The 13496-nt window shown below is 30.6% G+C and overlaps 1 protein-coding gene across 1 annotated transcript in view; it reads left to right on the forward strand.

The window, feature by feature from the left end:
* The first annotated feature begins 8150 nt into the window (after positions 1-8150).
* The window catches only part of LOC129963466 (histidine-rich protein PFHRP-II-like), a 132624-nt gene continuing 127278 nt past the window's right edge, over positions 8151-13496 (forward strand). Inside the window, exon 1 of the mRNA XM_056077865.1 lies at positions 8151-8255. The gene's annotated coding sequence lies outside the window, so the exon portion shown is untranslated. The remainder of the gene's footprint in view (positions 8256-13496) is intronic.

The following is a 13496-nucleotide window of genomic DNA, read 5'->3' on the forward strand; positions in this document are numbered from 1 at the left end:
AGTAAAGATTTAATTAACAGCTAATCAGTTTAAAACATTATTATTTTTTAAATATACTTTTAGACACACCTTTTACGGCAACACATATAAATAGCTCCCTGATTCGAGTAATGGAAGTGTTTAGTCTTTCGGCTAGCAATCGTCTGAGTACCAAAGCGTATAAGGAGTATGGACAAGTGAAATTGATAATTCAAAAATACAATTAACAATACTGTTAATATTCGGCATTCGCTTTTATTTTTGCCAGAATTGCAGATCAGCATTAAATATTGTATGGAATCGCCGATTATTTGTCCCTTCGAACACGCATGAACACGATAAATAATCCCAAATGCAACAAGCTAAATGGTAGAGTTTAGCTTGTACTCTATGCACTAAATTGTAGATATGCGTCAAATTTTTGGATAATATCCATTAAGAAATAGACTTTCTTTCTATCCAAGTATATGTAACATTAGCCATTTATTTTGTGGTAACATTTAGAATCAAGTATAATTTAAAATTTTTATATGCAATTCGTGATTATAAATATTTAATATTTCAGTAATAAATGTTTAAGAATGCGTATTTAATAACTATAATTTACAATATTGTTACAGATCTGCAAATTTGCCACCTTGGGTAAGTTTCACCGAATGGATGCAGAATCAATGATCCTCTGGTCTTGGCAAATATTTAGGGGCGAATATGGCAACTTTGGTCACAGGTGAAAAAAACAGATGAACGTTCGTACTCTCTTCCACAAGAGAAAGACTTCGAATATTCGAAATGTTGATATTTCTATTAATTAATACTGGAGTTCCAACGTTTGTTCTAGAACATTGGATGGTCTATTACGGGAGGAATAGAAAGAAAAGTCTCGCGGATGAGAGTGAGTCAGCATCATTGGTCAAATCGAGAGAATCGAGTTGCTGAGTGAAGTCTCTCTTAGAATCATAGAAAGTTATCTCTGAGCATTCTGCGCTGTTTGCAATTGTTTAATAGAGGTTTTCTGATTGCATGCTATCATTTTCTGAAAATGCGGTTTTTGTGTATGCTTCTGTTGTGTTTTGCTATCGTATATTCTTGTATAAAGAAAGTATCATTCTACTACTGAGCCTGTTAGACTTTTGACTCTATCGGACGTATTTTCTCATAGCAATCACTGGCATGCGAAATTGAAGTGTTAGAAAAATACAAGAGAAGTTTTCATTGATTTTTATATTATTTGGTGTGCTGATTTCGAAAATGACCTCCATTTTTTCCCCATCACGTCAGGATTTTTTTGTAAAATCGATATCAATACTTTTGTTAAAATCCTCTTTGAAAAAGAATTCTCTCGGACAATTTTCCGTGCATTATTTGGCAACAGCTGATTGATTTTATCCATCTAAATCTATGTAAAATCGATTCTTGTTGATACAATTCGATTTTTGAGCAATCAGTTTCATTTTTCTAGGTTTAAATAAATGAAAACCATTGTTGTCAGATCGCACGACTCGCCACTAGTCGACAGAAAAACCATAAATTCTCTTGAGTTCAAACTTTTTACATCAAATGATGGCGCCGTTTCTATAAGAAAATCAACAAAATACTATTTTAATTTATTTTTATTAAGATAACTTACATAAAACAGGCGACTCACCTTGAGAAGCAAATACTATGTATGTATACATGAAAGAATGAAGCAGATTTTAAACTGATCAAAAAACAAAACAATACTAAATAAAATTTCTATTTAAGTAGTACTCTTTTTCCTTTGAAACTTCCCTTTGACGTTCTTCTTTTATGTTCAATCTCAGGTCTATCTCGTGTTAACAACCAATAGCAGTCGGTGAGCATGTTCTTGTCCTCCTTTCATATCTTTGATGTCGTATGGAACATTTCCCCATGTTCTTCTCTGACTTCTCCTATATTGTCGGTGGGTATGTCCACGCGTGAGTGAAGGAAATGTATTTTGACACTCATGGAAAAAAACCAACGTTTTAAATTTGTCCACCATTTTCATAGCAATTGCTTTACAACCAGGATCCTTGTAATCACCCAGATATTTACTGACGGCATTTTTGAAGGCAACGCAAGCTTCTTTTTTTCTTTATTGCCATGCTAGTCTCCAATTCTGTGTTCTTTATAAGCGTGCGAATATCTAGACCAAAAAGGATTTTTTCTTTCAACTTGGCTTTCTAAAAACCTGGAAAGTTTTTGAACAGGTATTTCAAACAATCGGCATCTTTCGGCAAAGTCTTGACATCTGTTTCATTACACCTAATTTTATATAGAGAGGGCGTAAAAGTACTTTTTTTTTGCTTAACTAATCTATTCCGAATAACATTCTTGGTTCCTGGCTTAAGATTTTGTCTATTTCGGCCATTCTTTTTTTGACCCAATGTTGAGTCTTATCATGGTTGTTCAACTCACAAATGAAACATGGGAACCTTGAATATCCGCCTTGTTGACCAAGAAGTATGGATATATATATATATATATATATATATATATATATATATATATATATATATATATATATATATATATATATATATATATATATATATATATATATATATTATTTTGCTCAGAACGAGAACCAGGTTTCTATAGTGTTCTTTTAAATACACTGAGTGCCCAACTGGTACAGATGCATACTGGCTTCCCTGACGAAAAACACCCTTTTTAATGAATCAAATTTCATCATCAATTCGGGAACATCAGAACAATAGGCCAGGTAACAAATTCCTTTTTTCGATTCCTGCACCAATGAAAAGAGGTTCCTTTAGCCAGGAAGGTGTCACACAGGGGTATCTGTGAGTTTCATCACAATAGAATGTTGATCAGGTAGGAAGGAACGGTTTCAACACCGAAATTATTTTTATGGTAAATGTGCATAAAAATCCAAGTAAAATGGAATTTTTCAAGAAAATGTGACGTGATGGAAATTTTTCATTATCTTTTTTTATTATTTCAGCACGAAAAAATGCATAAAGTTCATCTATCAATTCCCTTGTACTTTTTTCATCCCAGACCTGTGAATTAATACTGGTTGCCTTCGGAGACCAGCAGTTCGCCTGTCAGTCGTATATCTAAAATAATCAGCAAAAATAAAAAAAATCATTGATATCAACACAACCGATTTTGTCAATTTTTATTTCAGATGAAATTAATGCTATCAATGTTCGCATGAAAATCCGTTCTCTCCGAGAAATATTTTGAAACGTTTCTTCTGGCTATAATATCTCTGGGGAAAGACAGTTGCTAAATAAAATTCCTAATGTGCAGATTTAGCCCATTTGTACATATCTAGAGATCGTGAGTTTTCTTTTGAAACTAAAATTACCGAAATCCGATCTGTCTCCGAAAATTTCTCCACATAGAATGCATTGCGCAGTTTTGTTTTTCTGATGGAAAACAAATGGATGGTCTCGAAAATGGAGGTCGAAGGTAGGCAAGTAAACCTTGACGGCGTATGCCATGGGCTTTCATATGAGCTTGAAGGCCCATGAACTTTCTGAACTGAACTGAATTAAACTGAAATGATCGAAATCGGAACTAGTAGCTTGAACCGCATTATTTCTTCTTTGGTTTTCTTTATTATTTCGAATATACAGATAACTTATATATAGTTATTATTAGCCTAAAGTTTCAACGGTTTATTTCATTTTTAATACAGGTAAACGTTTCATACGTTTTGTTTTTCGTAATCTGTTTAGATTTTTTTCTTATTTTTAATAGCTACTGTCAAATATAAAAAATACAATTATTAAAAAATGTTTTATTTACAAGAGAAATTGAAAATCCATTCCCAAACGGATTTTAATGTAATGGCATGTTTTGCAAGAATTTTACAAGCACGGATATAAAAATTAAGAAATTAAGAAACTAAATTTTAAGCGGAGAAACATTCGTCACAAAATTTAGAATTTTTTTTTAACTATACACAAAATATTATTTGATTCTAATTTTGAAGATGGAAACATATCGAATTGAATAATAAAAAATCCTGGCCAAGAGCATTTTTTAAAAATTAAATTTGAGTTTGCACTTTATAATATAGATTTTAAATTGATTATTGATTCTGAGATTTTTTTAAAATTTTATATTGAGTTAAAATATAACTGTGATAGATTTTCATAGGTATCTTTAATATGAGTTATTATTAAGAAAATATTTTTCGAGAATTCGGATGTTTTTTTACCATCGAATGGATTCTAAAAATAATTCAGTAATCTATATCACAGGTTAAATAAATAACGAGAAAAAGACAAAAAATACGAATAAATATGAAAAAGCAATATATATTAATATAAAAAATATGAACAATTAGAAATGAGAATAAATATAAAAAGATAAAAATATGAGAACAGAATACTGATTTGTATTCTGTTCTCATTTTTAAAGCCCATACTCTTTATGCTGAATAAAAAAGAATTTTATTTCACTTTTTTTTATGAATTCCAAAACTGCTTCATTGAAATTAAAAGATAACGAGATTTCAATGCCCTCCTTAAAAAAAAAAAAAAAGTATGAATTCTGCACTCAATTTCAGTATATGAAAAGTGACAAATTTTTTGAAGCTTATATTTTTTTTACTGATCAGGAGTTCATTAAGTTAATGTAATTATTGAGAAATGGTTTGATTCATCGCCAAATATTATGCAATAATGCAATACAATTTAATTTTATTTTCTGGTTTTCAAGCAGCGCTCTTTAAAAAAAGAATGAAGATTAAAAAAAAAGCTATAAAGGGTCTTTTTTATTTACCTGAACTGTTTTGTGAATCAAAATAAATTTAATCCAGTTTCAAATATTTGAATAATAATAAGTAATTCTTGCTTACTTTCACAAAAACAAAATTTTTATTACTTATAATTTTTGTTTTTAGTACCTTTATGGTGAACAAAATTTATGCTAGACTCTTCTCCATTAGGTGAGTTTATGGAAATTCCGAACAATTTATTAGCTTTTTTCAAATTCTCTTTTTAATAGATCAAAAGAATATTATTCTGGTATTGTTTCTGATTCTGCTTTCTTTCGCTATTTTATTATTGGTCGAGAAAAAAAAATTCAGCTATTTGTTCTTCTTTTAAAATTTTCAAAATTAAGGAAATAAAACAGATTTCAAAATTGATACTCAATACTATTCACATGATTCGTTTACATGATACACTAGCCGCCTTAGGAGACCAGCCGGTTCGCGAATCTTAATACTCGTTGAAATTTTAATAATTAAATATTTTATACAATTTTTACTTTAATAGCTCCTTCATCAAAATATTTTAAAACTTCAAATTTTGATAGTCATATAATTCACTCATAATATTATAAAGGCCTTCAGTCATAACATAATATGTATCTCTCTAATTTTCTGTTAGCTCCCGTAGAATTTTTTACTTTAAATTAAAGTGGAAAGGATTAATCTGCAATTAATATAATAATATTTTTTTACTGAAGCAAAGTATTTTTTGTTAATATGATTACTGGAAACAATCACTGAGCGTTTAAACTTTATGGGCACTAAAGAATATCTTTCTTAATTTAAGTAATATTTCAAGAATTTGTCAACAAAATTTTCTCAGATTCATCATGAGCAGATCGATTAATTAACAATGTTTAATTTTAAAGGCATCAAACACTAAGAAAATAAAACGAATCGTTTAAAATAATCGGTTGAAAACCGGTTAAAAAAACTACTTAAAAAACGATGTACTTAAAACTATAAGCATATACAAAAAATATATAACTAACATAAATAAAATTTAATTCAAAAGCATGCACCTAACCTAAAAATAATTTAAATCAAGTCCTCATCCGTTGATAATGGTTGTCAACAATCAGAACACAATGCGCATGCATGAATTTTCAACGCCAGTTACGGTAACGCAAATGCGTGAATTTTTCTATGCCAGTTGGGGTAACGCTATGCAGATTAGAAATTTTTAATTTCCTTTATTCTGTTTTATTTTAATTCAAAAGTACTTCAGAATGAATGTGAAAGATCGATTAATTAACAATGTTTAATTTTAAATGCATCAAACATTAAGAAAATAAACAAAATCGTTTGAAATAATCAGCCGAAAAATCTTAAGCCTAGCCTCATTAGCGTGGGAAAAAAACTTAAACCTTACTCATTTGGCGGTGTGGAAAATGAAGATTTTTTTGGCGGGAAAGTTAGTTTTTAATTCTAATTAAAAATTCAAAAAAAAAAGGACCCCAGGAGCACAATCCAGACCTCCAAAGTATACATTTACCAAATTTGGTAGCAGCAGGTCAAACGGTCTGGCTTGTAGAGCATCAACACACACACACACACGCACACACACACTCATTGAGCTTTATATAAGTATAGATGATTCGTATATCTGTGTTTGCTTATTAATTAAAAAAAATTGAGCCATTATAATTACTCGGTTGTCAGTGTTACATACGAAGTTTGCGCAAGGAACTTAAATAATGATGTAGATTCTGGGAATTTCTAAATTAACTAAATGTATCAACATAATAAAAGGAGAGAAAAATCATCTTCATTTAATTTACGAGAATTTGGAAAGAGAGTTTATAAAAGTACTTTCTCTTAATACAATTAACTTATTTCTCAATTTCCGCTCCTTGGTAACTGCGCATTATCTAAGCGCTTAAAGTTAGACGAAGTTTCTAAAAATTGCAAATTGTGTCGGAGTTTGACTGTAATTAATCGAAAGAAATTCAAAATGAAATAGGGATTCTCTTTACTACACTGAAGTTAAATAAGGGAAAATCGAGAGAAAATACTTCCATCTGGTTAAAAATTAAAATGATATAATGGTTTTTCAAATATATAATTCCTGAGGAATTGAGTCTTTGAAAACCTAGCCAAAATATTTGTATACGAGGTGATATATTTTTGTAATTAAATTTATTTAGCTATTTTTATTTTAAAACTAAACAAAAGTATGCTTCAAATATTAATTTGATATATAGACAAATTCGGAGAAAATCTGCTGGTACTCAATGCATTCCTCCGTTTTCATTGATGTATTTAAAGCGAATGGAATATCCATTATACACATTTAAGGGAATAATCAATTCAGAGGAACTGGTAAGAAAAAAAAGTGATGCTAAAGAAAAAAAAGAAAAAAAAGGGAAAAAGGCCGGGTAAAAAAAAGTGCACATTCACTTCTCTTTTATCAAAAAGGCGAACAGCATTTACGTCAGCTTTTGTCGTCAACAAAATCTAACAAAAAAAATGTTCACGCCCGGTCACTTTTCCCTAGATGACGCATACGCCATTGTCCATGGAAATAATGCCTTGAATAGAACAGGAACAAATAAACTGATGCCTGATTTAAATGTGTCAGACGACACGGAATAAAGCATGATCCATTTTCATTGCAATTTTTAAGAAAATTAAAAATCAAAAACACGGAAAAAAAAATTTGAAATATCTCTGAACTTGAAAAACCGCAACTTTTTCACCATGTCTGAAGCTCGTAGGCGTGTGACTGGAAACTTGTTCGAATAAATTGATTTCCTCATTTTGTATTTTTTATTTAAATGTTGCAGAATCAAAGAAAACAAGTGGCTTCAAATCGCGCTCGCGCAATCAGGAAATGATGACTATATCTATGTGTACCATTGGTCATGAGCCCGACTTTCCCAAAAAGAATAAGCATCCTCATTATTCCTCCAGGAGAATCTTCCGCCTGTCCCTTGTGATTTCGTTAGGTTCCAAATTTGGCGGCTGTGCTGAGTCCCTTTTCCTCACATATCCACTCATACTTCAGACAGACGTATTCGTTTTCATATTGATCTAACCTGCAAGGAAACGAATTTCCTCATCGTGACTTTTAAATAAGGCAAATATCTGGATAGCAAACCGTTTTAAGCGGGAGTGAATCACTAATTTAAATTATTAGCACGATGTCAAAAGCTAGAAAAGAGTCTGTTGTGCCACGGTGTGCTACATTCATGTTTGCCTGTCGCAATCAATTTTTTCAGTCTTCCTTTTAATTTCGTTAACAAATTGTACTTTGTAATATCTATTTATCACATATAATCATTTTTTTTTTTAGTTTCTTACATTGGAAGAGAACGCATTATGATGGTCAACAATATGACCTTGAGATTATGGCCAAGAAAAACATGTTAGGAATTATGTCTGTCGGTGTTCGACTCACCGAAAAATACAGTCTAGTATGTGAACGTCGAAATGATGCGCCCACGTTTATTCAATTAAGTGCTCAAATTATTACACTACCCTTTCGAAAGACTGCATCAAATTTTGAAAACGAAGTCAGTGTACGGTAAGTCTATCTATTTATCCGTCCATGCGTATGGAAACCGGATATCTAAAAAAAAAAGTAATAAACTAAATTATTGGCATTTAGCATATATTTTTATCATCTTTGTCTCTGTTCCTAATAAGCATATATTTTTATGTACTGGCGGAAAAAAGCAAGGAGAAATCATTTGTCCAGAGTTACCAAATTTAGCACATGTGTCATTTGGAAGGTGGGAATGAGCAACCTGGTGTGATTAAAAAATAAATAAATAAATAAATTGTGTCTATAATAATTTCTTAATATAAGTTAAAAATTATTATTAATTAAAAATTGTGTCTATAATGATTTCTTTATATATATAATTTTTTCTGTAATAAATTCTTAATAATTTCTTAAAATATTATAGTACAGAAATCATTTTTACATCACCTACAAATTCGAGAATTATCTTTTCAATGACAACATATTGTTTTCCCTGTATAATTTTTTATTTTGAATACATTTTGAAAAGATATTTTATATGTATTTTACAATACATTTCATTGTTGAAGTGAAACTCAAATCATTTATTTCATTGTAAATGTTATTGTTAAATCCTGAATCTCGGTTTTTTTCCCTTATTTAATGATCAAGATAAGACGATTCGCTTAATTTTTCATGTTGAGTAAGTTTTAGTATAAGACATGCTTTTAGTAAATTTCTTGAAATTTCATTGTATTTGGAACTGAAGTTTAATTTCAAAATCAGACAATGACAAATTTTTTTTTTAAGTACGCTTTTTTTTGCTGCTGCTCCTTTTTATTGTAATATATCTGGATGTACAAGATATATACAGAAACGTAGAGAAATGCATAATTAATAGAATTGTGTAAGCCTTCTAAAATAGTATGAATCATATATCTGTTAAAATTTGTTTTAAAAATATTTTAAGGAAGCCATTAAAATTAAGCTACAAAAAATATTTAACTGGAATTTTTAGCAGCTGCGAACCTGGCGGACCAATTTGTCTCCAGACGTGGCTAGTCAAAAACAAAGATGAGTATAAGATTCTGTCGAATAACTGACAGCCTCTCTATCTTTTCTCACGCATGCGAGTGCAATAGCTAAGCAATGCAATAAACTAACTTCATGAAATTTCATGTGGGATTTTAATGTGGAGCCGTAGAATTATAGTTTTGGACCTGATTTCAGATTTAACTCTCTTCGATTTATAAATTGTACCATATTGTGGAAATATGCTGAAAAGTAAAGCGTAAAATGCTTCCGTTAGTTGGGGAAAACTATTTCCGGAACATAATTTGTTTTTTTAAAAGGTTCGCGTGTTTAAATTCCTTGCTGGGTAAAGAAAAACTCGCAGCATAGCATTTTCTTTCTTTCTCAAGAACAAAATTAAGCCTCTGTCCTTTCTTTACTAATATTTTGATGGAAAAATGCTAAAATAAAAGATTTAAAAAATTAAAAACAACTAGAATCATTATTAAGAAACCTATACAAATTGTAATCAGAAAGTCCAATCTCAAAATTTTGGTGAATCATCACTTTGCATTGTTTCTTGGGTCCGGAGAAATAATTTTTAGAATTGTGCAAATTCAGGAATAATTCAAAACTAGAGGAAGCTTTTTCTTCGATTTTTTTTTTTTGTATTTTCTGGAAATACGTTATTGTCCACTTCCCTCCCCCCTACACACACAAACACATTAACGACCTTGGGCAAGGCCTTCAAGCAAGCTCCTTGGGAAAGTCTGGAATAGGTACTCCCATTTCCATTTGCCACACATGAGTGTATTGAACATCATAACATAACGGAAGAGGAGAAAACGAGTATGAATTTTGGACTCTTTTTATCCAGCTGATTGATACCAAAATTAGATAAAGAGCCGCAGTTTTAATTACAAGATCAAACATTTGGCTATATTGATTTTAAGTTTCTCGTTTATGCATACAAATGCACAGACTGACAAACGGCCAATACTTTGACCCACATTTTGATGCGGATCTATCCATTACATGATGCACTCAATTATTCCATTCATTCTTCCCGTCACGCTTTGCAGTTACCGTGTTTACTTGTTGACAAACTTCCGGCGAATGGATTTCGTTCAAAATTTAAAAGAAATTTAAGGTGAAGACCCAATTTCATTCTTTTAACTAAAAAGCGGTTTTGAATTATGTTTACAGACAGACATAATTACAAAATTTTGCTTTTCAAACTTAGGAAAATCTGCGTACTTGCGGATGCGTAAAGTCAGATACGTGCATCTTGGTTTGACATATGGTTTTATCTCTAAAAGGTCTAAATATGTGTTAAATTTCGACATCTTTTCAGAAGGTGGAACAATGCAATGGTCTAAAACTTATATTCGATTCTTATCTTTATTCAACGAAGCTCCACTCCAAACTCGCCATATTAATACGAGGTCTTAATATTCGTTTTGCTTCATGTTCTTGATAATTTAAAAAAGAAACCGAAAACATGAATGCACAGAAACCAAAGGTAAGAAGAGAGTGCTTGAAATTATTAGATAAAAATGTTCGTATGTTAATAAATGTAAATAAACACTGTAATTTACAATCATGACTAAACTAGATCGTAATACAGGGGGGATATCGAAAACAGTTCCTGATTACATAATGTCATAAAAATAATATTTACATGAAAATGTTGGTAAAATTTATATCTAAAGCTAAGATAACACAAAATGTATCCCTCATTTTTTACTTTCTCGAATTTGAAGTAAGGGCTGCAATCGTCAAAAAAGTCCGAGTTGACGAATCTCCTCCCCCCAGCTCTAAAAATACATTTCTGAAAAACGTCTATCTGTCTGCGACAAAGATAATTAAAAACGATTTGAGCTAGACGGATGAAATGTGCCTTATGGTCTTTAGACCAAATTTGGAGATTTCTATCAAATTTGAAGCAAAATCTATTCGGAGGAAGTCTGTCTGTCTGTCCAGGGTTCGAACATAAGTTAACACGATAAATGCAAAACGAGGAGAGAATTCGTTTGTATAAACGGGGACAAAATTCCGTACACATATTTAGCAACTATATTTTAGGCCCTTGACAAATTTTGAACTAAAAGCAATGCATGGTTGAGTGTCTGTCGGTCTGTCCATGAGAACACAAAAACGCAGTTATCGAATCTGATACTTGATTTTGTGAGCACAATCGTAGTTCGGTGTTAAATTTTCCTCTCAATCAGTTCAGTGAAAATGCAAATTCAAAACACAAACTCCCCTTTATAAGAAGAGCGTGATAGAAAATTTTAGACCACTCTTGCTGGTGTTGTGTTCACCTAAACACTGACGGACAGACAGTTTCCCATCGGTGAAGTTTACTCAAAATTTGGAGGAAAACTAAATCAAAATACGTTGTATTAAAATCACGATTTCATTCTCCTCCATTTCCCCATCTTTGAGCTATCTTCTTCACTGAACAATACATAAACCGAAAAAAACCGCTCCAAAACTGGTTTTATATTGAGCATATAGAAGTATCCCGGTTCTGGTTGGAGTTTGAATTTCCAATTTTCATTTCATATATCGGGCGCTTGTAATTCTAATCACCAAAAATGCATGAGATTGCGGAACTAGTTCTTAGGAATTGGAGCAATCACTTTTTTTTTTATTAAAGTTTTACTCTTTCGAAATCATGGACGATTTCACTCATGATTTATAGTTAGATATTGGTTTATACCAAGTGGAGTGTAGTAAGTGGTTTATGCCAAAAAATATCATCAAAATCGAAAAAAAAAAAAGCTAAGAAAAGAAATAATTTTAAAAAGTAAAAATTTTAACGCGTTTTTTTAAGATGTATCAGTTTGTTATTTTATGGAAAAACAGCTCTATACGTGAATCTTATATTTTTAAAATGTTACTTTTCTGAGAAGTAGAAATATTCTTAGAAAACCTATTAAGAACTACCGTAACTAAAACTATTTAGTGAGTATGCCATTCACTCTAAATAGCAAGACGCTAGTAGGTCATTAATTATACGGAGAAGAATCACGATACTGAACTACTAATTTCAATCACCAATACGCACTGTTTCATAAATGAAGAACTCCACAGTGATATTTTTTTAATAAGAAACTTAAGCGATTAAAATCAATGAAAACATTCATGAAAAATTAAATCGAGATATTTTATATAATCATAAATTTTTGGTAAAATAATCATATAATCATATCTTATGAGTAAACTAAATTCTTCATGAATAGTTATTCATTACTGGACTACACTCAATTAACTATATCACTGCTGGGAGCATAGCCAAAACTATAGTTTCTAAATTGATTTAAAATTATTCACCATGTCAAAAAGTAACATTGATATAAATGTTCATGAATCGAAAATCTCAAAAGATCATGAAAAATTACGGTTGGCGACATTTCTGAAATTTGGCACAGGTGATTCATTCACAAATATTTTTTTCTCATCTTTTCATCCAATGTTCATCCTATATTCTTTTATGTCAATTTTGATTTTAATTCGAAAAATATGCATTTATCGAATTGTTGATTCCTCCATTCGATTAAATTCGTTTAACAGAAGTTTTGCTTTTTGAAATTTGATTTGGACGATGTGGTAGGTATAATTACATAGAACTGTTAAAAATAATTATTTCTCAGGAAAAACCAACAATTTTTCTCCTCCGAGAAACCAGTTGCAAAACTTCTGTTAATTATCTATTTCGATTTGAAAATTTCTTGCTCTTTTTCGCATCAAATGTAGGTTAATGATGCTAATTTACCATACATATTATTTGGATATTTCAATACTTTCTGATTGCAAGAGCCAGAAAATAGAAAAGTATAATATGATGTGCTGGACCTAGTTTCTTTTGGATTTTCTTCTCAGTTCATTCTACAATCGAAAAATATTTCTTCTTAAATTTACAGGAGGATAATATATATATAATGCAATAAGGGATCGAAAGAAAGAAGAAGCGAGCAAATAACATTTTTTCAGTCATTCATGATTTGAAAAAGAAAACGTTAAAAATTTTAAAAGTGAGTAATAAAACAAACCACCAACAAAAGAATAAAGTTGCTAACACATCACAGAAAACAACTAAAAAAAGCACAAATAAAAGTGTTTTTTTTTTTTTTTTTGAAAATGCTAATTATTTTTACTTTTCCGTATACGAAAAATTTGAACTCGAGGTTTTGAAAAATCTCCGCCTTTTAAATCTCCCTGAGTTAAAAAAAAACACATTTTTGGCATTATGTATTGAGTTTACTTTGTCACAAACCAGTCTAT

The sequence above is a fragment of the Argiope bruennichi genome, chromosome 3 (assembly GCF_947563725.1).
Source record: "Argiope bruennichi chromosome 3, qqArgBrue1.1, whole genome shotgun sequence".
Taxonomy (NCBI): Eukaryota; Metazoa; Arthropoda; class Arachnida; order Araneae; family Araneidae; genus Argiope; species Argiope bruennichi.